The 27,513-nt window shown below is 45.3% G+C and overlaps 1 long non-coding RNA gene across 2 annotated transcripts in view; it reads left to right on the top strand.

Moving 5' to 3' along the window:
* The first annotated feature begins 19,480 nt into the window (after positions 1–19,480).
* The window catches only part of LOC110125913 (uncharacterized), a 129,942-nt gene continuing 121,909 nt past the window's right edge, over positions 19,481–27,513 (top strand). For both annotated transcript variants that reach the window (XR_011491394.1, XR_002310229.2), the window contains exons 1-2: positions 19,481–19,570; positions 22,918–23,084. This is a non-coding gene — a long non-coding RNA (uncharacterized lncRNA). The remainder of the gene's footprint in view (positions 19,571–22,917; positions 23,085–27,513) is intronic.

Genomic DNA, 27,513 nt, shown 5'->3' with positions numbered 1-27,513 from the left:
GCATCGGAGAAGGAAATGGCAACCCACTCCAGTGTTCTTGCCTGGAGAATCCCAGGGATGGGGGGAGACTGGTGGGCTGCCGTCTATGGGGTCACACAAAGTCAGACACAACTGAAGCGACTTAGCAGCAGCAGCAGCAGCAGCATACACCTATTATATTAATCTGGCAAAAAAAGAAGATTGTTGTCTCACACATTAAGGATAAGGAGCAAGCACTCTGCTTTTGCAGTGTTGTTGTGGGGGGGTGGTATAATATAGATAACCTCTCTGTGGGACCGTTTAGAGACTTCTGTCTAAATAAAAAAGGCCTTCAGTCCTGACCTAGCAAAATCACATCCCAGAGCTTATCTTACACAGACATGCACACATTTGCTTAGTGACATATGTATAAGGATATTATTAGTATGAAAGGACTGGAGATAACTGCAGTGTATATCAACAAAGGGCCAGTTAAAGAAATACCATGTGCTCTTACAGTGAAACACTCTGCAGCCTTTAAAAGCTATGTGACAACTTTAAAATGGTATGGAAAAGTGAAAGTGTTAGTTGCTCAGTCATGTCCCACTGTTTGTGACCCCATGGACTGTAGCCCGCCAGACTCCTCTGTCCATGGGATTCTCCAGGTAAGAATACTGGAGTGGGAAGCCATTTCCTTCTTCATGGGGACTTACTGACCCAGGGATTGAACCCGAGTCTCCTGCATTACAGGCAGATTATCTACAGTCTGAGCCCCAAAATGGTATGGAGCAAATACCCTAATGTACTGACTCTCTGGCATCATCTCCAGCTGGGACGTCTAAACTTTTTGACCAAAACCCATCATTGTTGTTGTCGTTTAGTCGCACTGTCCTGTCTGACTCTTCCAACTCCATAGACCGTAGCCTCTCTGTCCATGGGATTCTCCAGACAAAAATACTGGGCTGGGTTGCCAAGTCCTCCTCCACGGGATCTTCCTGACCCAAGGATCAAACCCAAACTATACTTTACATCACAAATGGGTTTGTTCTTTCATTCATTGGTTGTTTGTTCATACATTTTTCTTTCAACAAATATTTATTAATATTAATGACTACATTTTCAGACACTGAAATAGGCATTGAAGAACAGTAATGAGTAAAACAGATTTTAAAAAGTTTCTGCCATCATGTTTACAACTATATATAAAAACACAAACTGTTTAATGTGGAAACAAGCAAAACTCTCATGACAGAAGGCAAATGAGTGATTGGCAGGGCTGATGATGGGGGAAGAGACTGAATTTAGAGAAACACAGGAGTCCTTTCTGGGGTGGTAGAAATGCCATATTTCTTGATTGTGACTCGACTACACAACAATGCATTTGTTAAAACACATCAAATTTTACACTTAATAAGAGTAACTTTTAGGAGCTTCCCTGGTGGCTCAATGGTAAGAGAGTCCCCCTGCCAGTGCAGGAGACACAGGTTTGATCCCTGGTCTGGGAAGATCCCACAGGCAACAGAGCAACTAGGCCCCGTTTGCTTTACAAACACTCTTGGGAGACTTCCCTGGTGGCCCAGTGGTTAAGACTCCACAGTTCCAATGTGTGTGCAATCCCTGGTTGGGGAACCAAGACCCTACATGCCACTCAATGGGGCTAAAAAAAAAAAAGATGGTCAGAGAGATAGGAAGAGAATGGGGAGTGTGAGAACTATTCTATGGTGACTGCAAATGAAAATCCTGATAAAATCCTCTTGAGATGAGGACAGTTTAATTTCCAAGTTTAATTGGAGGTAGTATTACCCTAACAATGGAGTAGCTTTCTATTGCTCTTCCCTTGCTTTATATTCTTATGTAAATTACACAGTTCCCCATCTGCTGTTTTGGCAGGAATCACCACATAAACACGTTTCAAAACATATACACACATATATTTGTAGGCACATATATTTAAACCAATTAAATAATATTTATTGAGTCTTGATTATGTGCAAAACACAGCACATCCCAGGCGTGGGGGTTTGCCAGGATGATTGCCATATACTAGATCCTGAGATCCAGCAGTGAGCAGAAATGGACGGTCCCCAAACAGGTGTGTCCCCTTAATGCAGGACTTTAGAAAAGCTTTCACCCAATGGAGCTTTACACCTGGTAGGAGATCTACCCGGATCAGATCGTGGAGCAGAGAAAACCACCTTCACTGAGCACCTCCTGTCAAGGGATAAATAACCTCCTGTCTTGTTTAAGTCACTCACATTTGGCCGCTGCGAAGTCAATACTCTCATTAGTCCTTACAGTCCGTTGCAGAGAAAGGTGACAGTCTGAAGGATGTCCTCATTAAGCTCCATGGGATGGAGTCTTGGCTTTGCAACTGTTTACTGTGTTTGTTTAATCTCACGCCTGGGTTCGGTTCGTGACCCTCTCCCTGACTTTGCAGGGTGTTCCAGACACATAGGTGTCACATGCAGGAGGCGAGAGAGGGGTCACTGCCTGGGAAGATAAAGTGGTCCAGATCCTGGCAGCCCCCCTTGCTCAGTATGTGCCGTACTTTCCACATAACTTTTCCACACTCCCTCCAGTCAAAGGATGCTCCCGCTCCCAACTCCTACTCACCCTCAGGTCCCTTCCTCAGGGAAGCCCTCGCTGATCCCCTCTGGGGCCACCCGTCTCTCCTTTCAGCTCCAGTGGAACCATGTTTGTTTCCTTCTTGCTTCATTTCTGAGTCTGTGTGTTTCTGGTGTCACTCACCGCATATTCCCAGCACATAATGGTGCCACGTACCAGGTGTACAAGAATCGTTATTGTTGAAGAATTAAAATGAGAATTGAGTTAATAGGTTGAACTTTTTATATTTAACATCATTTGCTCTGCTGCGTATTTCCTCTTTTTGTTTTGTGATGATTTGACAGTATTAACTTATAAATAATGGCTTCTCTTGCAGACACACTGGGTCTGAGTCTCATCTGTAATCTGGGGCATCTGGTTCATAGGATTCCCCTGGTGGCTCAGACAGTAAAGAATCTGCCTGCAATGCAGGAGACCCAGGTTCAGTCCCTGGTTTGAGAAGACTCCGTGAAGGAAATGGCAACCCACTCTAGTATTCTTGCCTGGAGAATCCCTTGGACAGAGGAGCCTGGTGGGCTACAGTCCATGGGGTTGCAAAGAGTTGGACACGACTGAGCAACTCACAGTTTCTGGCTCATATCCATCCTACAGAGACCCTTTTGCTCATTTGTGGCTCTTCAAACACCTGGCGCTCGATGGTAGTAAAGGGCTACACAAATATTCTCAGCACAGCCTACCATGTGGATAAGAATCACACCAACACGGTCCACAGGGATGCAGAGGAAGATGAAAAGTGCTGAGACCAGCAGAATAAAATTGAGGACCTTGTCAAGAGCTTCATTTACTGAGCTCTCATCTAGACCCTGGGGTGTGGGAATGAACAAGACAGAGGAGACCCCTGCCTTTACAGATTTTGTTCCCTGGCAGGCAAAGACACATTCTAATCAGGGAAATGAATGAGCAAACAACAGTGCCAAATGTGTCAAATTACGAGAAGAAAATAGAGTGGTCTGATAGAGAGACTTGGGGAGTGATGGGGAAGCTACTGTTGAGGGTGGTCAGGGAAAGCTTCCTGGAGGAGGTGACATTGTGCCGAGCTGTGAAGGATGAGAAGTATGAAGACACGCTGCAGAAGAGTCTGGGGAGACAATTCCAGGCAGAAGAAACAGCCAAGTGCAAAGGACCAGAGCTTGCAAAGAGCCAGCTGGTGACTTGGAGAAGACAACCTGAGACTCAGTTTTCCCATCTGTAAAATGGTGACAGTGCTACCTAGCAACAGCTGGGGGTGTGGTTATTATTGTCAAGATATGATTATTCTTCAGCTCAGGAGTAGTTTCAACAAAGCAGATGCTTTCAGCTAGTCTGGGAAACAGATTAGTTAATTATATGTTGTGATTTTCAGTGGAGGATATGGCTTAGACCCTAGAATTGGTACGGCACTGGCCTCTTACACACCACACAGACACAGACACACACATACCATACTTATACGGGATTTTGGCTGTGACTGTAGGATTTCAGCTCCCCATCTTCAGCGCAGAGAGAGTACAGGTTTTGGCATTTCAGGCTTCAGGCAAGCTTTCGGCTCCCTTTCCCCACAGTCTGTGGGAGGAGCCAGCTGTCAGCGGCACAGAAGGAGGGGGGCGAGGCTGTGGGTGGGGACTGAGCCGCTTGATTAGCATAGTCTGCTCCGAGAGGGAAGCCTCCTCCGAGTTCCTCTGTGCAGTACCTCGGGGGAGACAAGGGAACATTTTGCAGCCAAGACTGGGTTCTTTAAGGTTGCACAGATACCAAGCCAAGGAATCGTGTGGGAGGTTGAGAGCATCACTTGTGGAGTGAGGCGAAACAGGTGTTTCTGGGGGAAACGAGAAGCAGAGGAAAGAATGCCCGCAGAATTTAGATGACTTTTCTGTGCTGTGCAGGTGCTAGAAGAGTGTATGGCACTGGCTCTTTCAAAAGTCTTCTACATCTCAGTTCATCGCAACACCATCCTTCCAGCTGCTCAGACCAAAACTCTGCGGTCCTCGTTGGCTTTTGTCGTGGTTTCATGTCCCACACCCCATCCGCCAGGAAATCCAGTCGGTTGGACCTTCAGAATACATCCAGAACCCGACCAGACCACTCCCCACCATACTGCATCGCCTCTCACTAGGGTTAGTTAAAGCCTCTCCTTGAAGGTCCCCTGTTTCTGCCCTTGTTTCTCTATAGTCTGATCTCAACACATGGCCAGAGGGACCCACTAAGAGCTATATCAGGTGGAGGTGAGCCCCCTGGACCTGTGAACTAAACTTCAGGACTCCTTCCCTTGTAACAGCCTCAGGCAGAGTTCTGGGAGGGACCCAAGCAACATCCTCAATGCTAGGTATTTACTTTTTAAATCTTATTCATTTAGGTTGTGCTGGGTCTTTGTTGCTATGTGGGCTTTTCTCTAGCTGTGGTGAGTGCACAGGCTTCTCATTGCGGTGGCTTCTCTTGTTGCAAAGGTTCTAGGGCGTGTGGGCTTCAGTGGTTGTAAGGCACAGGTTTAGTTGCCCTTGGCATGTGGGATCTTACCGGACCAGGGATTGAACTGGTGTTCCTTGCATTGACAGGAGGATTCTTTACCACTGAGACCCCAGGGAAGCCCTCGGTATGTTTTTGTAGAATCTGTAAAGGCAAGTTTTCAACAGTAGTTGGCTAAGATTGCTGTCTCTTTCCAGTCTGATTGCCTTCCCTGGCATTTTCCTCCTGATGAATGGTATTGGAGCAGCTGAGAGAATCTGGGGAAACTCACAAAGACTTGGGCATCTTTAAGCTGGGCATGCATTTTTGTTTGCTGGTGTATATTTATGTGGTTCACAGTAACTTCCAAATATAGGAAATTTATTGCCAGCCACCTCAGCATAGGCATGACTCTTCTGAAGACTCTTTATACCAGTGAGCCAAAACACAGGCTGAATGGTGACAGGAGCATGTCCCAGGTGCCCAGCCCCAGTCGTGTGCGGGTATTAGATGCTAGCCTGGTTTCCTGTGGCTGCTGTAACAAAGGACCACAATAGTGGTGGCTTAAAACAACAGAAATGCATTCTCTCATTATTTTTGAGGCAAAACAGTTTGAAATCAGTATTATTGGGTGAAAGTCAAGGTCTCAGCAGGGTCAAGCTTCTTTGGAGGCTCTAGGGGAGAATCCAAATTGCCGACAAAGGTCCATTTAGTCAAAGCTATTTCTAGTAGTCATCTATGGATGTGAGAGTTGGGCTACAAAGAAAGCTGAGCACTGAAGAACTGATGCTTTTGAACTGTGGTGCTGGAGAGGACTCTTGAGAGTCCCTTGGATTACAAGGAGATCAAACTGGTCAATCCTAAAGTCCTGAATATTCAGTGGAAGGACTGATGCTGACACTAAAACTCCAATACTTTGGCCACCTAATGCAAAGAACTGACTCATTGGAAAAGACCCTGATTCTGGGAAAGACTGAAGGTGAGAGGAGAAGGGGATGACAGAGGATAAGCTGGTTGGACGACATCACCGACTCGATGGACATGAGTTTGAGTAAACTCCGGGAGTTGGTGATGGATGGGGAAGCCTGGCGTGCTGCAGTCCATGGGGTCGCAAAGAGTCAGACACGAGTGAGTGATTGAACTGAACTGAGGGGAGAATCTGTTTTTTCTTCGAGCTTCTAGTGGTTGCTGGCATTCTTTGGCTTGTGGCTGCTTAACTCCAGTCTCTGCCTCCTGGTCACATTGCCTTCCCCACTTATGGGTGAGCCTAATCTCCTTCTGCTTCTCTCTCATGAGAATACTTGTCATAGTGTGCAGGGCTCACCCAGATAATCCAGGAAAATCTGATCTCAGGATCCTTAATCACAGTCTGGTCCAATGAGATGCAGACAGACCATTGTTGGGCATCATGGCAAATACTCTGTGTGTGTGTGTGTGTGTGTGTGTGTGTGTGTGTCTGTTTTCTAGAAAAGGGTAAGGAGTGAAGATTCACAATCAAGAAATTCTTTGGCCATTTTGGCTCCTGAGAGGAGAGCCAACTGGAGATAAAGCCAACACACAGAAGGAAGGGCCTGGAGAAGTAGAGAAATGGAGCTAGAATCCTCATGACATGTTATCACGTTATGAGCTCCTGGATCACAGAGAGCCTGAAACCCCTCTCCCTCACCTCTGGTCTTTTCAGTTATGAAACCCAATAATTTCCTCTTTCTTTCAAGTTTGAATTGTGTGTCCTATTCCTACATCAAAAAAGTTCTCATTGATATTTTCTTTAAGTTTCAATGCCTCATCTAAAAATGGAGGCTAAAATAGTCTATAGACTATGACAAAATTTTAAACAAGGTGACATATGTAACACATGTATGTTGGTTTCCAGTACATAGAAATTCTCCTTGTGAATGATGTCTGTTAATATTTAACAATTTATTATCATAAGCAAAGAACTAATAGAACTTATATAATAAGGCTGAGTATATTTGGATTATTGGAGGAGGAAATGGCAACCCACTCCAGTATTCTTGCCTGGAGAATCCCATGGACAGAGGAGCCTGGTGGACTACGGAGCATGGGATTGCAAAGAGTCAGACACTATTGAGCAACTTAGCGCATATCTGGGTTATACGTATTAATATCATAGAACTTTACTAGAACCCAGTTTCTCTGCTCAATCCTGAAACTCCACTGTAAGAACTCCCTGAAGCCTTTGCCATCCTGGGCGTGGTTACCTCCTTGGATGTTCCATCACTGCCCTCGGATTGAGCTGAAACCTGTCTCCACGGTTTCCACCCACTTCCTGGTTCCACTTGTTTTGGGAGTGGATCAGGGAGCAGAAGGAGTCTAATGCTCTGTTTTACACTGTTTTTGATTCTCCAGCAGATTCACCTTTGGAAATCTTGTGTATTTTCGATCTTCTCTACTACATCCCCTGTCTCTGCAGGCCTTGAGGATCACGTTGATTTGGGTGGGAGTCACGGCACACGTACAGACAACACTGGAGGGAGTTACCTGTGCACGCTTCTGCACGCGTGCTGACATGCAGCCGTGTGTGGGATCAGGTTCTCCCCGCCTGTGCTTAGTCCCAGGAACAGTTGGCTTGCTCTCACACACTGCACACGTGTGCTGTGTACAGCTTCTTGGCCCTGGAATTGCATCAGGAGGTGTTTTCCTAATTCTTTCTTTTGGCATCTTTGAATGAGACCCCCAGGGCAAAACTCTCCTGAGCAGACCCTCCAATGGACGACTCCTCTCAGAACATGGTGGCGTGGCATGGAGCAGAGGGCGTGTGCCCAGAGGAGAGTGGCTGGTGTGTGCTTGCACACCTCCATGGTGAGTCCTGGGCTGCAGGATTACCTGCTGGTGTGACAGACATAGTACTGAGTGGAAGGCAAATACAACCTGGGTGTGCAGGAGGCAGGGGCTTCCCTGGTGGCTCAGATGTTAAAGAATCTGCCTGCAATGCAGGAGACCCAGGTTCTGACCCCTGGGTTGGCAAGATCCCCTGGAGAAAGAAATGGAAAGCCACTCCAGTATTCTTGCCTGGACAGAGGGGCTTGGTGGGCTATAGTCCATGGGGTCGCAAAGAGCTGGACACCAGTGAGTGACTACCACTTCTTATGCAGATGGCAGAGTGTGGTCTCGGGTTTCGTGTGATGGGGAACCCAGCAAAGAGGTGGCCTTATCAGAACAAATGAGCATGTGACCGCTGTGGGTGCTCGGGAGGCTTAACCATAAGACTTCACTTGCATTGTGCGCTGGCTCCCTGGGGTGGTCATAACAAATAAGCGTAAACTTGGTGGCTTAAGACCACAGATACTTATTCTCTTAGCTCTGGAAGCTAAAAGTCTGAAAATGAAGGTGTCAGCAGGGTCACACTCCCACCGAGCACTCTGGACAGGAGAATTCCTCGTCTCTTCCCAGCTTCAGCTGTTGGCTGGCGATCCTCGGTGTTCCGTGGCTAGAGGCTGCATCACTCCAGCCTCTGCCCCCTTCGTCATGTGGCATTCTTCTCCATCCCAGAGTCCAGATTTCTCTCTTCTTAGGACACCAGTCCTTGTATGAGGGGCCAGTCTAATCTAGTACGAAGTCCTCCGAAACTTGATTATATGCACAAAGGCATTATTTCTGGGACTTCCCTGGCATTGCAGTGGTTACGACTTCACTGACTTCACCTTCCAATGCAGGGGGAGCTGACTGCCCTGGAAGTAACCATCAGAGGGTTTGGAGAAGTGGGTGATGAAAGAAGGGCGGAATGGGGTACACAGTTGCTGTAAGGGGTAAGTCACATGTTATAAACCGGGGATTAGCAAACACTTCCTGCTCAGTGCCAGATGGTAAATATTTCAGTCTTGGCGGGGCTTGTATAATCCGTCACAACTATTCCTCATATAATATGCAAATCAGTGAGGGAGGCTGTGTTTCAATAAAACTTTATCAACACTGAAATTTGAATTTCGTAAGATTTTCACATGTCACAAATACTGTTTTCTTTTCCTGCCCTGCCCCCTTCTCTCCATCTTTGAAAAATGCGAAAGCCATCCCTTAGCCTGGAGGCTGTTCAAAAGCAGGAGGCAGGCTGGATGTGCCGACCCTCATGCCTGGTATAAACTCCAGCTGCTGCTTGTTTATTCATCCCTTCAAGGATACAAGAGAATGAGGTCAGGGCACAAAACTTTCTATTTCAATCAGTGATGAGAGCAAAAGGGGACAAAAAGCACCATGATTTCTGAGACAGGCGTTCTGTCTAGAGAATCCCCTGAAGTTCTAGCATTCACCATTGCCCCATGAACAGGAAAAGGACAAGACAAGGAGTTCTGCCTCAGCAACCCTGAGCCAGGTGTATAGACAAAAACACCCCTTCCTAGAGCTTTTGCTCAGCAGCCAAGTTCCTGTTACCTCTTCAGTGTCCACCTGCAATGCCCGATGAAGGCACGATGCAACCTCTACTTGGGACAAGAATGGGGCACCTCTTTGTTAGGAGAGCTGCTGACTGAAACCGCCCGCCCTGGCCAGGCTCCACAGTAACCACTTGGATGAGTTATTTCACAGTAGGAGGTCCTGGTAAGGAAAGTGGAGCTAACAAGCTATCACCAAGGGGAAGAATTTGGGAAAGGTCAAAAGGAGAGAAGACTCCAGTCCACATGTCCTACCACCTCCCAGAATCCTTCTGGCTGGAATCCATCTTGGTTGAGCAATGTGTGTGCCAGAAGGACCTTGGGTCAGAATGATTGGCCAGAGACAACCCGGAAATTAACATCATTACCATAAATCCCGACACAGCTGGCAGAGCAGTTCTCCTGGGTTTCCTTAACCTGCTGCTGCTCTTTGCTCAGGCGCTCCTTCCCAATAAAGTCTCTTGCTTTGTCAGCATGTGGGTCTCCTCAGACAATTAATTTCTGAGTGTCAGACAGGAGTCCACTGTCGGGCCCTGGAAGAAGTCCCCCTTCCTGCAACTCTTCATACTGTCAGTTCTCAGAAGGTGGCCTGGGAAGGTGCTAGAACCCAGTCTTACATGCCCAGGGCCTAGAAGGAGTGTTAGCGGCAGCAGCTGTTGAGAAGCTGAGGGCAGGCAGTACCTAATGCTGTTTAGGTAGATGAGGTGTGGCCTTATGAGTGGGTGGGTGTGGAGGGTGTGGGTAAGTCTCCCTGCTCTCAAGCAGGTAAGCAGGAAGAGAGAATCTTTCTTTTCATCCAGATTCATGCAAATCACCATCTTTTCTGGAGGGGCCCCTGGATGATGGACACTTTGCGAGGCCCTCTGTCAAGAAGAGGGAGAGAAAAGCTAGCTCCTGCCTTCACATTCCATCTCGAGCGTTAACTAGCTGTGTGACCTTGGGCGAGTTGCTGAACCTCTCTGAGCCTCAGTTTATGAATGTTTTAAACCATAGATACCCTCTGACGGTAGGGTGGTTGAGGGGATTTAGATGGATGATGTAACATGCCTTGCATATCATAGGTTTCTGTGAATGGTGGTTAATGCAGTAATATGTCACACACTGCCAAGTTCAGGCACAGCTTTTGCTGAATGTCTCTGAAAATCTGTCCTCAAGGAAAAAATCTTTTGCTACCAAATATCTGGGTTAAATCTCTCCCTCCTTCTTTGCCTCCGATCACTGGGAAAGGTTAACTTTGTAAATTCTCTTGGGGATGCAAAATCCACCCAAAGGTCTTTGGGTCTCCCTTCCCCACCCCATCCTTTCCTGGGGCAGACATGGGGGACTCATCAGACATTCGAAGGCGGGAACTGCACATTTTCAACAATTGAGATGCAAAAGGAAGGGGGTAGGGAAAACGAAATTAAATCCAGCAATTAAGTTCTAATTGTGCAATTACTTCACTTTGTGGCTCCATGCCAGGATTGGGAGTCTTGCTCTTCCAAATGGTGTTTTTGTGCACCCTCAAGGAAGGGAGGTGAGGAAGAGGGGGTTAAGGAGGTGCTTTCTGGGGCCAGGGAAACAAAGGCTTTTATAAGTTAAGGCATCTTTTCTTTTTGATGACCTGATGTTGTCATTGTTCTGATTGACAGGGTGTGAGGTGGGCTGGGGAACTGGGAGCCTTTGTAAGAACTAAAATCTCTGGGCTTTTCTTTAAACAGTTGTTTTCTAGTGAGAGTCTGGGGGTACATACATGTCTACTCACACCTGGGGTGGGGATCCTCTCTGCAGGCTGGCATTTTCAGAGCCTTGTGGTTGATGCCAGGGCAAGGAACCGTGGCACTGCTGAGGCCAGGTCATCCTGCAAGGCTTCTAAGAGCAAGGAGGGGCTTGTAGCAGTCAGCCCATTTAGGAGATCTGTATTTGTGCTCTGAAAAGATATGGGGGAAAGAGAATCTGCTGCTTCAATCAGGGGATTCCATGGGCTGCTTCTTTGCTTCTTATTCTTTCACTCACTTTTTCATGCATTTACTCACCTGCACATTCTCCTCACTCGCTAATTCTTCAACTATTTATGGGACATCTAATTTGCACAAGGCACTCTGCTTGGCATGATGAGAGAAACAAAAAAGGTTTAAGATGGGTCCTTGCCTCCAAGGGCTGACTGACTTACACTGACTTACTGTATGACCTTGGGGAGGGCAGCATTTTAACCTTTTCTTAGTACCAAGTGCTCTTCTGCAAAACGAAAACAATAGTGATGTATACCTTGGAGAGATGTCCCAAGGTGTTACAATAGCCTGTGTAAGACAATGTAAGACATGTGTAAGATAATCTGGTATTTATTGAGTACCTGATCCCCTGGAGAAGGAAATGGCAACCCATTCCAGTATTCTTGCCTGGAGAATTCCATGGACAGAGGAGCCCAGTGGGCTACAGTCTATGGGGTCACAAAGAGTCAGACAAGACTAAGTGACTAACACAACACTACTGTCTTAGGCAGTTCAGGCTGCTGTAACAGAATTCCACAGACTGGGTGGTTAAACAGCAGAAATTTATTTTTCACAGTTCTGGAGGCCGGGAAGTCCAAGATCAAGGTGTCACCTGATTTGGTTTCTGGTGAAGACACTCCTACCTTGCAGAAGTCTGCCTTCTTGGTGTGTCCTTGCATGGCAGAGTGAGAGAGTGGGCAAGCTCTCTGGTATTTGTACTAACAAGGGTACTAATCCTAACCCAGGGGCCCCACCCTCATAACCTCATCTAACCCTAATCCCCCTCTCAAAGTCCCCACCTCCAAATACCATCACATTGGGGGTTAAGGCTTCAACAGAGGAATTTGGAGGGGGCAAACATTCAGTCCACCGCAACTGCTATGTGCCTAGGGGTTATCCCTGGTGCTTTACACAGGCTATTGTTACACCTTGTGATGTCTCTCCGGGTACATATCACTACCATTTTCATTTTGCAGATGAGGCACTTGATACTCAGGAGGGATTAAAATTCTGCCCTCCACAAGGTCCTACAGTAAGGCAGTCTGTGAGCTCTGGGACTGAATCCCAGCTGAGTTTTGATTCAGAAGCTTGTGACCTTTTGGTGACCTCGACATAGAAGGTGATATGTGTCCCAAGGGAGATGAAGCCACACCAGGAATGATGAAAAGAGACACAAGAACGTGGCTGTCGCTGCTCTTTCCTTCCTCTGCACTCAAGAGACCACAAGCCAAATCGGGGAAATGAAGAGGACCCGTCACTGAGTGGGGATGATGAACTTGGCCCCTCTGGCAGGACCCCCGAACCTCCGCCGAGCAGCCGGCACTGGCAGCCATTGGGTGTCCCAGGCTGGCACCAACTGAGCCCCTGCCACGTCACATAGGGGTGCCAAAATCACGCTCCAGTGGGTTGCCAAAGATGAAGAATTGCTTGGGAGGGAAATTGCGTATTATAGGTTGCAGCCAACACAAAGTGCTCCGGAACACCAGCTATAAAATAAATCAAAAGCAGGCGTGAGAACCGCCCGCATCATTCAGAGGAAACTTCCAAATCAGAGCCACAGAAGGGAAGCGGAGGGGGGAAAGATGGACATCTCAATGCCTCCCTCCGCCCATCCCCTCCCCCTTCATCCGGCCTCCCACTGTGTTTCCAGTCTTATCTGCCCCCGCACGTCCAGATGTATCTGATGTTCAGCCACGGAACTGCCTCCCCATCCCCCACCTCGCCCTCCAGACTCTTGCTCTGCTGGTCCACCTGGCAAGCTCATTCTTCCAGGGCTTGCTCAAGAGCCACCTATCTCTTTCTTCAACTGCATCCCGCCCCAAGACAATTGATTGCTTCCCTTCCTAGGACCAGCCCTAGGGCACTGCAGTCAAGCTCATGGACTGAGCCAGACCTGGTGTGATCCCCAGCTCTGCCACTTGTTCTGTGACCTTGGACCAAGGGCCTCGGTTCTCTGAGCCTCAGTCTCCCCATCTGTGCTCTGGAGCCAATACTGAGACCTGTTTCATGGCTGTTTTTATCTCAGATGAATACTTCTGTGTACCAAGAACTGTGCTAAGTACCAAGAACACAGTTGCAAACATCTGAGGCTTTGATGCAGTTATTTACGTAAAGAACTTAGCCCTCTTCCTGGAACGTAGTAAGAAATCAATTTTATAAGGGTGGTCCTGCAGGATTTTGTATTGACCTCTGCTCTAAGATGTACTGTACTGTCTTGGCTTTCTTTCTGTAGGTGGCTTCTTCTGCACAGGCTATGAGCATGCTCATGAGGGTACAGCACCATTTTTGGCTCTTTATCCCCAGTGTCTGCCCAGTTCCTGACTTGCTATAAGCTTCCCATTACATTTTATTGCCAGAAGGTATGATGGAAGATAGGACTTCCCTGGTAGCTCAGAAGGTAAAAGAATCTGCCTGCAATGCAGGAGACCCAGGTTCTATCCCTGTTCGAGAAGACCCCCTGGAGAAGAAAATGGCAACCCACTCCAATATTCTTGCCTGGGAAACATCCCATGGACAGGAGAGCCTGGCTGGCTACAGTCCATGGGGTCGCAAAGAGTCGGACACAACTGAGTAACTAGCCCTCACTCACTCATGATGGAAGATGGAGACCTAGGAGCTATCAGCTCTTTGGCTACAGAGATGAGGGCTGCTAAACTTTCCCATGAGGTTTGTCCTGGTGCCAGAAGGGTTGTTTTTGTTTTTGTTTGTTTTTAAATTTTAGAAGTACTGGAACTGGAATGAACTTCAGGTCCTCTATTTTCCCTTTCTCCTGCTCCAGCTTTCTGAGATGGAGCACATGAGGACCAGACCAGAGCTGGGGTTTTCAGTTCCCTGCCCCAAGTGAAGCTCCGAGTGAGAGAGAAGAAAGGAAAAGGGATAGGGTGGTGAGGGAAGGGGTGAGGAGGTGTGGGAGGGGAGGAAAGGGAGGCACCAGAAGGGGACAAGAAGGGAGGAAGGATGACGATGCACTCTGGTACCTGGGAAGCACAGGTGCCTCTTTAGGAAGAGCTCACCTGGGCAGGTGATCCAAAGGGCTTCTCTCCACTCTGCTGCCGCCCCGGTAAGGACTTTACCGGGGTAAACGCCCCTTGCCTCTCCTGGGGCTGTTGGGACATCAACTCACATCAACTCACTCGGCTCCCTGATCTCATGTAGCAGTGAACAGTGAGATCTTAATTCCCTGCCCAGGAATGAACCTGGGTAGCCTAATGAGATTCCCTGGTGACTCAGTTGGTAAAGAATCTACCTGCAATGCAGGACACCCGGGTTCAATCCCTGGGTCAGGTAGATTCCCTGGAGAAGGGAATGGGAATCTATTCCAGTACTCTTGCCTAGAGAATTCCATGGACAGAGGAGCCTGGCAGGCTACAGAACTCAATGATTAACACTTTCTTTCACTTTCAGCCTGGATGAGAACCAGGGATCCTAGCCAGCAGACCATTAAGGGCCAGAGGCTTGAAGATTTTTTTCCCCCTGGATCTTTGACCCCAGTGAAAAATGCATTTATCATGGAGGCAGAAACTGTAAATGCAGGTACAGGTTTATGATAAAAGAAGTAGCTTAACAACAAGTGGGAGAGCACACAAAGAACTGTTTGGTAAAGAAAGAAGCAAGACAGAGATTCGCACCCAGAGAGAAAGTGTGGGCATCCCCCTTAGTGAGGAGGAAAGAGGTGGTTTAGTCGTTTCTATAGGTCAGTTCTTCTGGGTCTTTGTTTATCTTTAGCCAATTATCTGGTTTCTTTTTCCACACCTGACTTACTCTGGGACCCTCCCTTGGGTGTGCACGCACCTCTCAGTCAAGATGGATATCAAAGAGAAGGCTTCTGGGAGGAACAAGGCTCATTATGGCCTGGCGTTATCCCCTGACTTTTGACCCACAAGGAGCCTTTCTGCATGTGTAGTGTCTCCCTAGTGCCAAAAAGCATGGGAGGGTGGGGGTGGGGTGGGGTGGGGAGTGGAGATCCCTTAATCCTTTACCCAAACAAGGTTTTTTCCCTGTTCATCCTCACCGTGACTATTACCTTAAGGTGTTTACAAGAGACAAAGACTGGTTATTTACCCTATTTCTGTTGTTACTTCCATTTCAGAGGGCAAACCATCAGGCTGACTGTAAATGTCTTAATTGGAGCCTGCCTAACTCTTGTCTCAGAAAGTGAAAACAGGAGGCTAGTTGTAAATGTCTAACTGCAATCCATCTATCTCCTACGTCATCCTCATCTTCAGGCTCTCCTCCACTCTATAGTCCGTGGACATATATGAATAAATAGATTGTAGCCCTTTCTATGATAATCTAATAGCATCATTCACCTCTCTAAAGAGGCCATCATGGCTCCCCAGCCCCCTTAGAATAAACCTGAGCTCCTTGGAATTTATGTAAAACTCTCTGGGCTCTGATTTTGGCCACGTTTTATCTCTGTTGCCACCCCAACCCCAACCCTACCAACTACCCGGCCTTGGATCCTGTCACTCCTGTCATTCTGATCTTCCTGTAGCTCCCCAATGCATTAATTGGTTCTCCTTTCCCTTCTTGGCAGACATCTAGTCTTTTGTCAAAACTCTGTCCCAATATCACAGTCCCCTTGAATTCTTTCCTCACTCCCACCCGCATCCTTGGTCCCCTCTGTAATTATCCACTGGAACCAGTACAAACTCCCTGCATGGTGCTGGCAATACTTGAATGCACTTCACCACGGCAGCTAACCCTTGCTAATGTCTACAGGGTGCCAGCATTGAACTCAGGGCTTTACATCATGACTTAACTGAGGCTCAAAACCATCCAAGAGGTAGGTGCTGTTATTACCATATCTGTTTTGAGGTGGGGCAACTAAGGATCAGAAAAGGTGATCAACTGGACCTGGTGCACTGGGAAGACCCAGAGGGATCGGGTGGAGAGGGAGGTGGGAGGGGGGATCGGGATGGGGAATACATGTAACTCCATGGCTAATTCATGTCAATGTATGACAAAAACCACTACAATATTGTAGAGTAATTAGCCTCCAACTAATAAAAATAAATGAAAAAAAAAATAAAAATAAAAAAAAAGAACAAAAGAAAAAAAGAAAAGGTGATCAACTTGCTAAAGGTCACACTGCTAGTGAATTCATAGTATACATTTGAACCCAGGTCTGTCTAATTACAAAGTCCATGCCTTTAACCACTGTTCTCTGGAGTAGAGGATTCCAGATGGTGATCTTTTTCAAGTGAAGGATAAAACTTCTCTGTTCTTGAATCCCCAGCACAGTGTCTAGCACCTAATAAAATGTAACAAAAATTAGCTGAAGGACGTCCCTGGTGGTCCAGTTGTTGAGATTCTGTACTTTCACCTCCAGGAGGCATCAGTTTGGGGAACAAAGACCTTACATGCAAGATATGTGGCATGGCCACAAAAAGGAGAAAAATTAGTTGGATGAGTTGGTGATTATTAGGCCTGTTTTACAGATGAGGAAACTGAAGCTTAGAATGACTAAACAATTCTGTCCAAGGCCACCCCACTGGCAAGTTGCTGATCTGGAACTGGGCCCAGGATTGCTTGGGTCCAGGTGATGTTCATTTCACCACCCTATACTGCACACGAGGGGTCTCGCCCCCATTCAGGAAAACTCTTAATTGGAATTTAAAAACAACAACATCAGCAATTACAATAATAACCATCATCACAATCACTGAGAAATGTGTTCTTAGCCCTATGCCCACAGTTATCTTTCTGCTCTGCTTTTGCCTCTGCTGAGATTGACCATCAGCTGGACAGAACCAAAGTGTCAGTTTTGCCACTGGCATAAAATGAGGGCGCCATGTTTGTTCTTTTTTTAAAAAATTGTTATTGGAGTATAGCTGATTTACAATGTTGTGTTAGTTTCTGTTATACAGCAAAGTGTATCATATATATGTATATATATATATACATATACATATGTATATGTATCATATACACTGTTTTTTAGATTCTTTTCCTATATAGGTCATTATAGAATATTGAGTGGAGTTCCCTGTGCTATACAGTAGGTCCTTATTTGTTAGTTATTCTGTATGTAGTAGTGCATATATGTCAATCCCAATCTCCCACTTTATCCACCCTACTCCCCAACCAGGGAACCATGTTGAAAGGAGAAACACTGGGCCAGTTATTGCCTTAGTGACTGGCCTTGATTCTTCTAAGGCACTATGGAGAGTGGCAGTTCAAGGGGACACTGCCATTGCTTTGAATTCATCAAAAGCACTTTATGGAGACAAAACTTGACATCGGTGGGTAAGGAGTGACAGCACATGGGTCTTTTGTGGCCAGGGAGCTACTTGGACAGTAAGGAGAGGGGACAATTCGGAGACAAATAACTAGCAATCTCTAATTATGTATCATTTCCAAAATCTGTAAAAACACAATAACAATAAAGAAACAGAGAAAAGAAGAGAAAGAAAATGGCCATTGATGTCCATCCAGTTAGACAGACTTTGCTGGGATGACCTTCTGGGTAGGTGGTAATAACTCAGGGGCAAGGAATCCTGGGTTGCTTTCTCTCTTTCTTTTTAAGTAAATAAATACACCCACCCAACTACTCACTAATTCCTAAACTTCCTTTTCCCTGAAACATAGTCTATCTTTTTACTGTTAGTTTATTTTTTAAACTAGTGTTGCTTAAAAAAAAAAGTAATATGTGTTACTTGTAAAAAAAAAAAATGCAAATAACACAGAGGAATTCAAGGAAAAATAAGTCTCCTTCCTAGCCCAGATCCCTATTTATTAATCCTGACATTCTTCCTTAAAGAGACTTTGGAGGGAGCCTGGCCCTGGTGACACGTGGATTTCAGACTTTTAGCCTCTAGAACTGCAAAAGAATAAATTTCTATGGGCTTAAGAATAGAAAGTTGTCTTAAGACTCAGGTCCTAAGAACCTGAGTTGTGGTAACTTGTTATAGAACCCTCAGAAACCAGTTCAATAATTGAATATATTAACATTGATAAAGGACTTAGCACAGTGCATGGCCATAACAAGTATTACCTGTGTTTGCTAAGCTATTTTTAATTTTATTTTAAAAAATTTATTATCATTAAAATTTTTTCTTTTTTTCCTGACCAAACTACATGGCAGGTGGGATCTGAGTTCCTCAACCAAGGAACTCAGGATCAAACCTGTACTCCCTGTATAGAAAGGGTGGAGTCTTAACCACTGGCCTGCCAAGGGAAGTCCTATTATTATCATTTTAAATTGATGTATAGTTGATTTACAATGTTGTATAAATGAGTTATTGTTTAAAAACCTCATGGCAATTCCCTAAATCAGGTGTTATTTTTATTCCCATCTAACAGGAGAAAACTGAGGTTTTAGCTCAAGCATGTAAATGAATAAAGTCAACTCCCAGTTCAGATTCTCCTTTTCCCCATTTATTTGGCTATATAATTTTTTAATAGATTTTTTGACATGTACACATTGCTTCATTTATTTTTGGCTGCGCTGGATGCACACCTGGCTTTCTCTAGTTGTGGGGGCGGGGTGTGGTGGTGGGGGGGTCTACTCTCCAGTTGCCATGCACAGGCTCTAGGGTCCCCAGGCTTCAGTAGCTGCAGCACAGAGACTCAGTAGCTTTGGCCCACAGGATTTGTTGCTCAGGGACGCCAGCGATTGCACCTGAGTCGCTTGCATTGGCAGACGGATTCTTATCCACGGTGGCACCAGGGACGTCCTGGGCTATATAATTTTAAAATGTCTCATTCAAGTAAGTCTCCTTAAACATTTTCTGACACCCTTTATATATGGGTGGGGAAGTGACAGAAAGTCTGTGTTTTGTTCAGAATGGACCAGGCTTATGCTGCTGACCCAGTATCTCAGTCTGGGTCTCAGGCCATGTCTGGCCACTCTCCAGAGCAGCTATCCTGCAGTGATGCTCTGATCCAGACTGCCCCACCTAGGCGTGCCACCATCTCAACCCACGCTTTCCAATGCGGGGCTGGGGGGGAGGGGGTGGGGGAGGGATGGGGGTGGGTAGGGGTGCAGGGTAGGGTCGGAGGAGGGCAAGATGCGGCTATAATTTCTACTCACAGCCCATTGGCCTGAGCTGGTCACATGGGCAGCCGCTTAAACTGCAAACGCTGCTGGGAATTGTAGTCTTTCCACAGTTCCGTTTCTAGGAAGTGGAAAAGGAGCTAAGATTCGGAGTATGTTTGGCTTTGTCTCGGCCACAGCCTTCAGGTGTTCAAGCTTTATTTTCTGAGGTAATCTTGCTTTTATAAGTCACCATTGTGAACTTGCTTTTCACACTTGGCTTTTGTTTTTCTTCTTTAAACGTGTTCCCTCTTCTTTTCTGCCTATATCCCTGCTTCTGGTTTGGAAAGTCACAAGCACTCTTTTCTCTTGGGTTTCCCGGGATTGAGACAGGAGGGCTGAGAAGTCCAGGGGACGAAAGGGTCTGCCTCCCGATGCAGTCAAAGGAATTGCTTTTTTGAAATGACAGCTACACCACGGTCTTGCAGAGATGAATGCTGTGAACTGTCGTAAGGTGTGGATAATTAAGGGTCTTGATTATGGGTGGACACCTATTGCCTCAGAGAGATAAATTAAGGAAACCTTGTGGATACAAGTAGCAGATTACCCTTTTTATGCCTCTAAGCAAGTGCAGTCGCATCGGTGTTTCAGGGAATGTGGCAGTGGAAGCTTTTTCCCAGGGGCTGGTCCTTCATGGGTGCTGCGGTGTCGGTGGACAGCCCTGGATCCTTTCCATGGAGCTTGGAACGTGTTGGTCAAGCATTTATTAGCCCTTGCTGTGTGCACAATGAAATAGATTGAAAGAGAAAACTACATTTACCGGAACACGTTTTACGGGTTGTGAATAAGCACCCCGAGCAGTCTTGTTCCCATTGAGGACCATAGACTGAAGGAGAAGACCAGGTTTCTTGCTTGCCAGACCCATATTCCACATTCTCAACCCTGACGGCCTTGTGGCGGGAGGTTTGGAAAAGACTTGTCTCAATGACATGCAAGAGAAGGTGCTTGATACTATTGTTTATTAAGAAAAACAATTTGTAAAAAAAAAAAAAAAAATTAAAAAAAAAAAGAAGAACAATTTCTGATCAGGAAAACCAGTGAAATTTGAGGGCAGGAATTCTGTTATTGAATTGAGCATTTGTAAACTGAGCCCATAGTAGCTATTGAGTGTGTTTTCTGAGTGCAGGTATTTCTTTTTTTTCTTCTTCAGAATTACTTACTGAACATCTGCTATGTTCCAGGCACTGGTCTAGGTTTTGGGGATGAAAAGCTGAATGTGATGAAGAACTGCACCATCACATCCCCTTGGTCCTCCTCTGATTTCAGCTGTATGTGTGGTGGACAGTCTCTCACAAGTCTAGGCTTGCCTCAGACTGCCAGTCTTTCCCATGGCTCCAGCCGTGGGGTTTACTGTTTTGTTTTTTCCCAATGCTGTGGGAGCTTCTTTGTCCCCATGAACAAAAGCAGCCAGAAGTGTTAACACCCCCGGGAGCAGCCCTCAACAGTGAGGTGGGAGCTGGTGGATAAAGTCTGTAGCTTCCTGTCTCTCAGGACGTGGTTCTGCGAGGCCTTCTTGTAATTTTTCAGGAAGTCCCTGTGAAGTAGAGTCTTGGCTACCAAGCCACCTCGATAATGAATGCTTATATTGACTTTTTTTTCTTTATCAGTATCCCCAGCCCCTTGCTTTTGCTTCCTGGTATCATGTTCTAGAATAAACAATAGGCTTGCCACCCTGGTCTCAGCTCTGCTTTCAGGGGAACCAAGCCCTGCCTTAGCCTACATTCTAGGGCAGTGCTGAAAAGAAATACAATGTGAGCCACATGCATAATCAAAACACTTATAGTGGCCACATTAATAAAGGTAAAGAGAACCAGGTGAAGTTAATTCTAATAGTCTATTATATTTAATCTGATATACTAGCAATAAATTTCAATATGTAACAATATAAAAATTATATTTATTAATGAGATACTGTGCAGTCTTTTTTTCTGTAGTAAATCTTTAAAATTCCATGTGTAATTTACACTTATGGTGCATCTCAATTTGAATGCTAAAGTTTCATTGGAAATACATGATCTGTATTTTGGTTTCACAAAATTTATAGTTGAAAAGCATATTCCCTTATGCAAGTTTTTCTAAATACACAAAGTTTTCCAATAACTAAATCAAATTTCCATTTCTGAATTGAATTAATTGAAATAAAATATTCAGATCCTCGGTAGTACTAACCTCATTTTATATGCTAAGTGTCCACATGTGGCTACTATATAGACAGGCAATAAACAAAATAAATGAGTAACACATGATATAATGATATGTGCTAGGGAGAAAAATAAATTCTGGAAAGGGTGCTTACTAGTATTGGAGTGATGGTTACCATTTTTAGTCAGGGTTGTCAGACTTAGCAAATAAAAATACAGGACATCTGATTAGATTAGCATTTCAGATAACAATTTTATTTTATTATTTTTAATTGAAGTATAGTTGATTTAAACTATTATATTGTTTTCAGGTATACAACATATTGATTCAGTATTTTTATAAATTATAATTCATTCATTTATTTATTTTTTCATTTATTTTTATTAGTTGGAGGCTAATTACTTTACAGTATTGTAGTGGTTTTTGCCATACATTGACATGAATCAGCCATGGATTTTCATATAAAGTTAAGTATTATAAAGTAATGGCTATATTCCCCATGCTTTACAATACGTCCTTGTAGCTTATTTATTTTATACATGGTAGTTCATACCTTTTTAATTCCCTACTCCTGTATTGCTTCTGCCCCTCTTGTGTCCTCACTGGTAGCCACTAGTTTGTTCTCTAGTCTGTTTATGTTTTGTTATACTCACTAGTTTTATTTCTTTATATTCCACGTGTAAGTGATAAATATAATATTTGTTCTTCTCTATTTCTCTATCTGACTTACTTCGCTAAGTGTAAATACCCTCCAGACTCATCCATGTTGTTATAAATGGCAAAGTAGCATTCTTTTTTATGGCTGAGTAATATTCCATTATATGTATTTGTAGATATATTTATAAACACACACACACACACACACACATATATATATATATTTATATACACCACATCTTTTTTTTTTCCAAACAAGTTTTACTTAATTTTTTGGCCATACTCTGCAGTAGGTGGGATCTTAGCTCCCCCACCAGGGATTAAACCCATGACCTCTGCCTTGGAAGGCAGAATCTTAACCACTGGACCACCAAGAAAGTCCCTACCACGTCTTCTTTATCTGTTCATCTAGCAACAGAACATTTTAAAGTGTAAGTCTGCCCTATGCAAAAATGTCCCAAATGTTGCAGGGGGTATTCTTTTACTAAGAAGTTATTCCTTGTTTATCTGAGATGCACGTTTAACTGGGTGTGTCTGAATAGGTGGCCAGCAGAGACTTCACTGAGAAGGTCTCTCTGAATGTAGACATGGGGGAGGTGAGGGTGTGAGTCACATGGTTATTTGGGAGAGTAGGTGGAAGGGACAAATGCAAGGGTCTTCAGTGAGAACATTTTTGGTTGAGCAGAGGACTGACTTGATGTCACTTGTATTTGAACAGGATCTCAGAGCTGCCACGTTGAGGATGGATTGAAGGGGCCTACAGCAGAAGCTGTTGCAGTAATCCAGGCTAGAAGTGATGGTGGCTTGGACCAGAAGGGGCTGGATTCTAGATGTATTTTGAAGGCAGAGTCGGCTGCATTTACTGTTTGGATAGGAGTGAGAGAGGTAAGTTCAGAACTTCTAGATATTTATCCTCTGCCTGGAAGGATAGAGTTTTTATGCAGAGATAGGGAGCATGGTTGAACATTAGGGGCGGGGCAGAGCTCAACAGTCTGTTTTGGACGCAGTAAGTTTGGAGATGCCTGTTAGAAACTGAAGTAGAGATACTGAGTTGGCCAACAGGAGTATACATGAGATGTCTGGCTAGAGTTAGGTTGGGAGACAGAATTCAAAGCCATGAGCCTCGGTGAGGTCTCCAGGGAGTGAGTCTGAGTCAGAAAGAGGAAAGATCCATGGGCTGCACCCTGGGTCCCTTCAAAAGTATTCTAGTCTTCTCAGTAAACCCAAGAGTTGGGGCCTGTGAGCATTTCCACTTTCATGGATGGAGGATTTGAGGCTTGGAGAAGGGAAGAAACGTGCCGAAGCCTGGGGCTGAGCTGGATGAACTTTCCTGTTGGTCTCTGTTTCCTTCTTTCACCATCCCTTCTCTGCATACGTGAGAGAGAATGAGATTTTTATTTTTAAACAACATTCATTTCTTTGGCTTCACCGGGTCTTTGTTGCGGCATGTGAACTCATAGTTGTGGCATGTGGGATCCCATTCCCTGACCAGGGATTGACCCCAGGCCCCCTGCCTTGGGAGCATGAAATCTTCGCCACTGGACCACCAGAGAATCCCTTTAAATTATTTTTAGATTGTTTAAATTATTTAAATGGATAGAATGTGAAAGCCTTCATTTTAATAATTTTATTTTAAAAAATTTTAATTGGAGAATAATTGCTTTACAGTATTATGTTGGTTTCTGCTGTACAACTATACAAATCAGCCCTAAGGCTCCCTCTTGAGCCTCCCTCCCCGCCACCTCCCCCCATACTAATTTGAAAGTATCTAATTTAGGGACATTTGGTCCATTCACAGTGTTGTGCAGCCATGTTCACTCTATAGTCCCAGAACATTTCCATCACCCTAAAAGGAAGCCCTGAATCCCCAGTCACTCCCGCTCTCCCCTGCCCTCAGACCCTGGCAACCACTCACCTGCTTCCTGTCTCTACGGACTTGCCTGTTCAAGGTCTTTCCTATGAATGAAATCACGCTGTGTGTTCTTTGGTGTGCGCCATGTGTGTATCAGTACTTCTTTCCTGTTGACGGCCAAACAGTGTTCCATTGCGTGGGTATGCCATTTTGCTTCTCCATCACGTCATGGTGGACATTTGGGTGGTTGCCACAGCCAGAATGACTTATCAGAGAATGTTATTGTCTTCTCAGCTCCGCACAGCTCCTGATCATACTTGTGACCAAATACAAGTTTGGCCTCTGCTTGCCTCCCCGCCCCCCAGCCCCCCCTGATCCCTGCTGCCCCCATCAGGGCAGCAACAGCCTCTGGGAAGCTGCTTCTGCACCTTTGTGCTTGCTTGGTTTACACTCTTCCCCAGACATTCCCCTGCTCCAATTTCTACTAAAATGTATGTCCCCACCTACCATGTATTAGAAAACTCTATCTCTGGTTCTTTATTTTGCTTTGTCTCTTCAGAGCATCTATCATAACATGATATTATGTTATCATCGGTTTTAGGTATCATTGGGGATTCGTTCCAGGACAAGTTGCAGGCCCTGAAATCCACAAGATTCTGAAGTCACATCGTTGGCCCTCCAAATCGGTAGATTTGGCATCAGCAGATACAGAAGGCCAACTTTATTTATTGAAAAAAAAATCCGTGTATAAGTGACCCTGTGCAGTTCAAAGCCATGTTGTTTGAGGGTCAACTGGATATATAAGTACAAATGACTGTATATTGTAGATATGGTAATTATTGTTTCTTCCTCCGTTGAATATCTTTTTCACTAGAATGGAAACTTTTGTTCCACGTTCTGCACCCCTGTGCCCTGAGGACTTAGAATAGGTATTTCTGGCATGAACACTGCCAAGGTTTGAGGTTTGCTCATTTGCTGACCCCATTTTTCATGAGAGGTCCTGGGATGGAAAACGTGCCTGGGGCCTAGACATTTCGATTCCTTGTGGAGGCCTGGCCCTGAAAAGGAGGAATAGGAGAAAGAGCTTCTTCCCATCCCATGGAAGGCATTTGTAAACTAGCTACACACAAGCAACTTGCAAGTAGAGAAAAATTCAAAGCTGGAGAAGGACTGACTCGGGTGGGGAGGGGTGAGGCAACAGAGGTTCCCATCCAGGCCGCAGCGCTCCTGGTCCAGGAAGCTAACGAGCTGGGCTGAGGCTCTATTTCGGTCACTTGCTAGCTGTGTGGCCTAGAAGAAGACATTAACCTTCTCTGAGCTGCCTGTTGCTGTAAGTCCCAAAGAGACAATGGGTGTGCAAATAATTTGATAATAATAAGCAGATCAATGCTAATGATTTTCATTGTTTTTTATCTTAGTTTCTTCTTGATGCTGAATGGCAGAGTTTGGGTTCTTTGGGTGCAAGCAACAGAAACAGAACTCTGGCTTCCTTAATTTAAAAAGCGTTTTATGGCAAGGATACTGAGGAGTTCTTAGAAGTGGCGAAAACTGCAGAACCAGTCTCTTAAAGGATACAGACTATCTTAGCTCCAGGGATTTGGGTAACAGTTGGGACCATGAAACGGGGCTTCCCTGGTGGCTCAGACTGTAAAGAATCTGCCTGCAATGCAGGAGACAGGGGTTCGATCCCTGGGTTGGGAAGAACCCCTGGAGAAGGGAATGGCAAACCGCAAAAGGCTTGTTGCAGGAATCCACTCCGCCTCTATTCAAGGAAAAGAGCTTCTGACTGGCTTGGCTTGGGCTCAGTGCCCACCTCCTGGGCTGGGTGAGGAAGATCTCCTTGATTGACAGGTCCACAAGGTCCACGAAGAGGCAGGGACATTTCCTCTAATGGAAACATTTTACCAGGAAAAGGAGCCATAGGTTCTGGGTAGGGAAAACAAGAAACACTGATTAAAATAACCAGAACATTTCCTGTGTACTTGGTCTAGTGCAAGGCTGCGTGGGGAGCTGAACCAAAACAAGCCTTGATGCTGAGAGTTTTTTATTTTTATTGCAGGTGGAGGGAGCCAGCCTGGGGGTTTCTAGACTTGGATATTCTTTAATTCTACAGTGTTTTGGGTCTGCCTGTTTGCTTAAAGCTCCCTCTTTGCAATTCACACAATTAATTAAGTGAGTCTGGCCTTGTATGGTTTAGGGTGAGAACAAGCTGTCAGTGACCCCGCTGCCCTGCATACCCAGTTCCTTCAGAGAGTGAGGACTCTCTGTGGAGCTGGCTGGCTGCTGCCAGCTCTCTTGTTCTTTCCCGGCTCAGGAGCGGAGCGGCCCAGTGTCAGAAGCTGGTTCTGAGTCATCGTCTGTGATCTCACCTTGGGACAATAGCGAATAGTTGGTGTCTTTTCTTGTTTTGGGGCACATCCTGAGATGAAAGCGAAGGGAAGGGACGTCGGTGCATTCCCATTTCCTTTGGGCTTTACAGATCCTTTGCCCAGATTATCACTTTAAAAAGTAACTTTTATGGTTAGGAAATGAATTCAGTCTCATTATGGAGAACTTAAAAAAAAAAAAAACAACAACCCAAAGAAGAAAAATCAAGTATTACCCTTTGTCCCATCACAACCCTACCAAGAAGTGTTATCATTTTGGGGCCTATCTTTTATCATTCTGTTTCAGTGCACATGTATGCTGAGGCATATATAACAAATGACCCTTTTTCTAATTAATTGCCATATGGCAGTTTTTCTAATTTATAGATATCAATGTTTATTATTATTGCTATTATTAATAACCTCTGATGTCTACAGAGTCAGTTGCCATCGGACCTCATTGCTTTCTCAGTTTGGCTGAACAGAGGAAGAAAGGGTGCTGGTAATGTGCGTCATCAGGATGGGAAGTGAAAACTGAGGCCCAGCAGCTGATGGCTAAGAGCCTGACCTCTGCAGTAACCATTGCTAACATTTATGAAGTGTTTCCTCTGTGCTGGATACTATTTTAAGCACTTTTAAAAATACTAAGTCATCTACTCACAGTGAGGGAGGAAGGATGATGAAGAGGAAAAACCACCTCTATGTTTCTCCATTACTCTCACACTCACAACACTTTTGACACCAGATGTGTGGGTTTTCCACTCCCAGCAGTTCTCTGACACCAGCTGAGTGTCCCCTAGTTCAGGGCAGTTCTAACCGGAGTTAGTGCAGACTCTCTGTGGGTCGACGTGCTGTGTGAGTGGTTTTGATGAGCGTGTCTTAAAGTTGCAGTTTTTAAAGAGGAATTTGAATTTAAATGTGGATGTGGACACATGTCTTGGGTCCCTTTACAGGCAAGCTTCTTGGCAGTCTTTCTCTTCCTCATCCCCCACTTCCTCCATAGCCCACCACCGTTGTGTTTCTCGGTCCCACTGCTGCTCTTGAAGCCTTACCAGCGACTTCCTTTGGATTCGACCTAGGGCCCCTTTTCTGGTCC

The sequence above is a fragment of the Odocoileus virginianus genome, chromosome 15 (assembly GCF_023699985.2).
Source record: "Odocoileus virginianus isolate 20LAN1187 ecotype Illinois chromosome 15, Ovbor_1.2, whole genome shotgun sequence".
NCBI lineage: Eukaryota > Metazoa > Chordata > Mammalia > Artiodactyla > Cervidae > Odocoileus > Odocoileus virginianus.
Note: the sequence above shows the minus strand (reverse complement) of the source record. Positions and strands in the feature narration are given on the sequence as shown.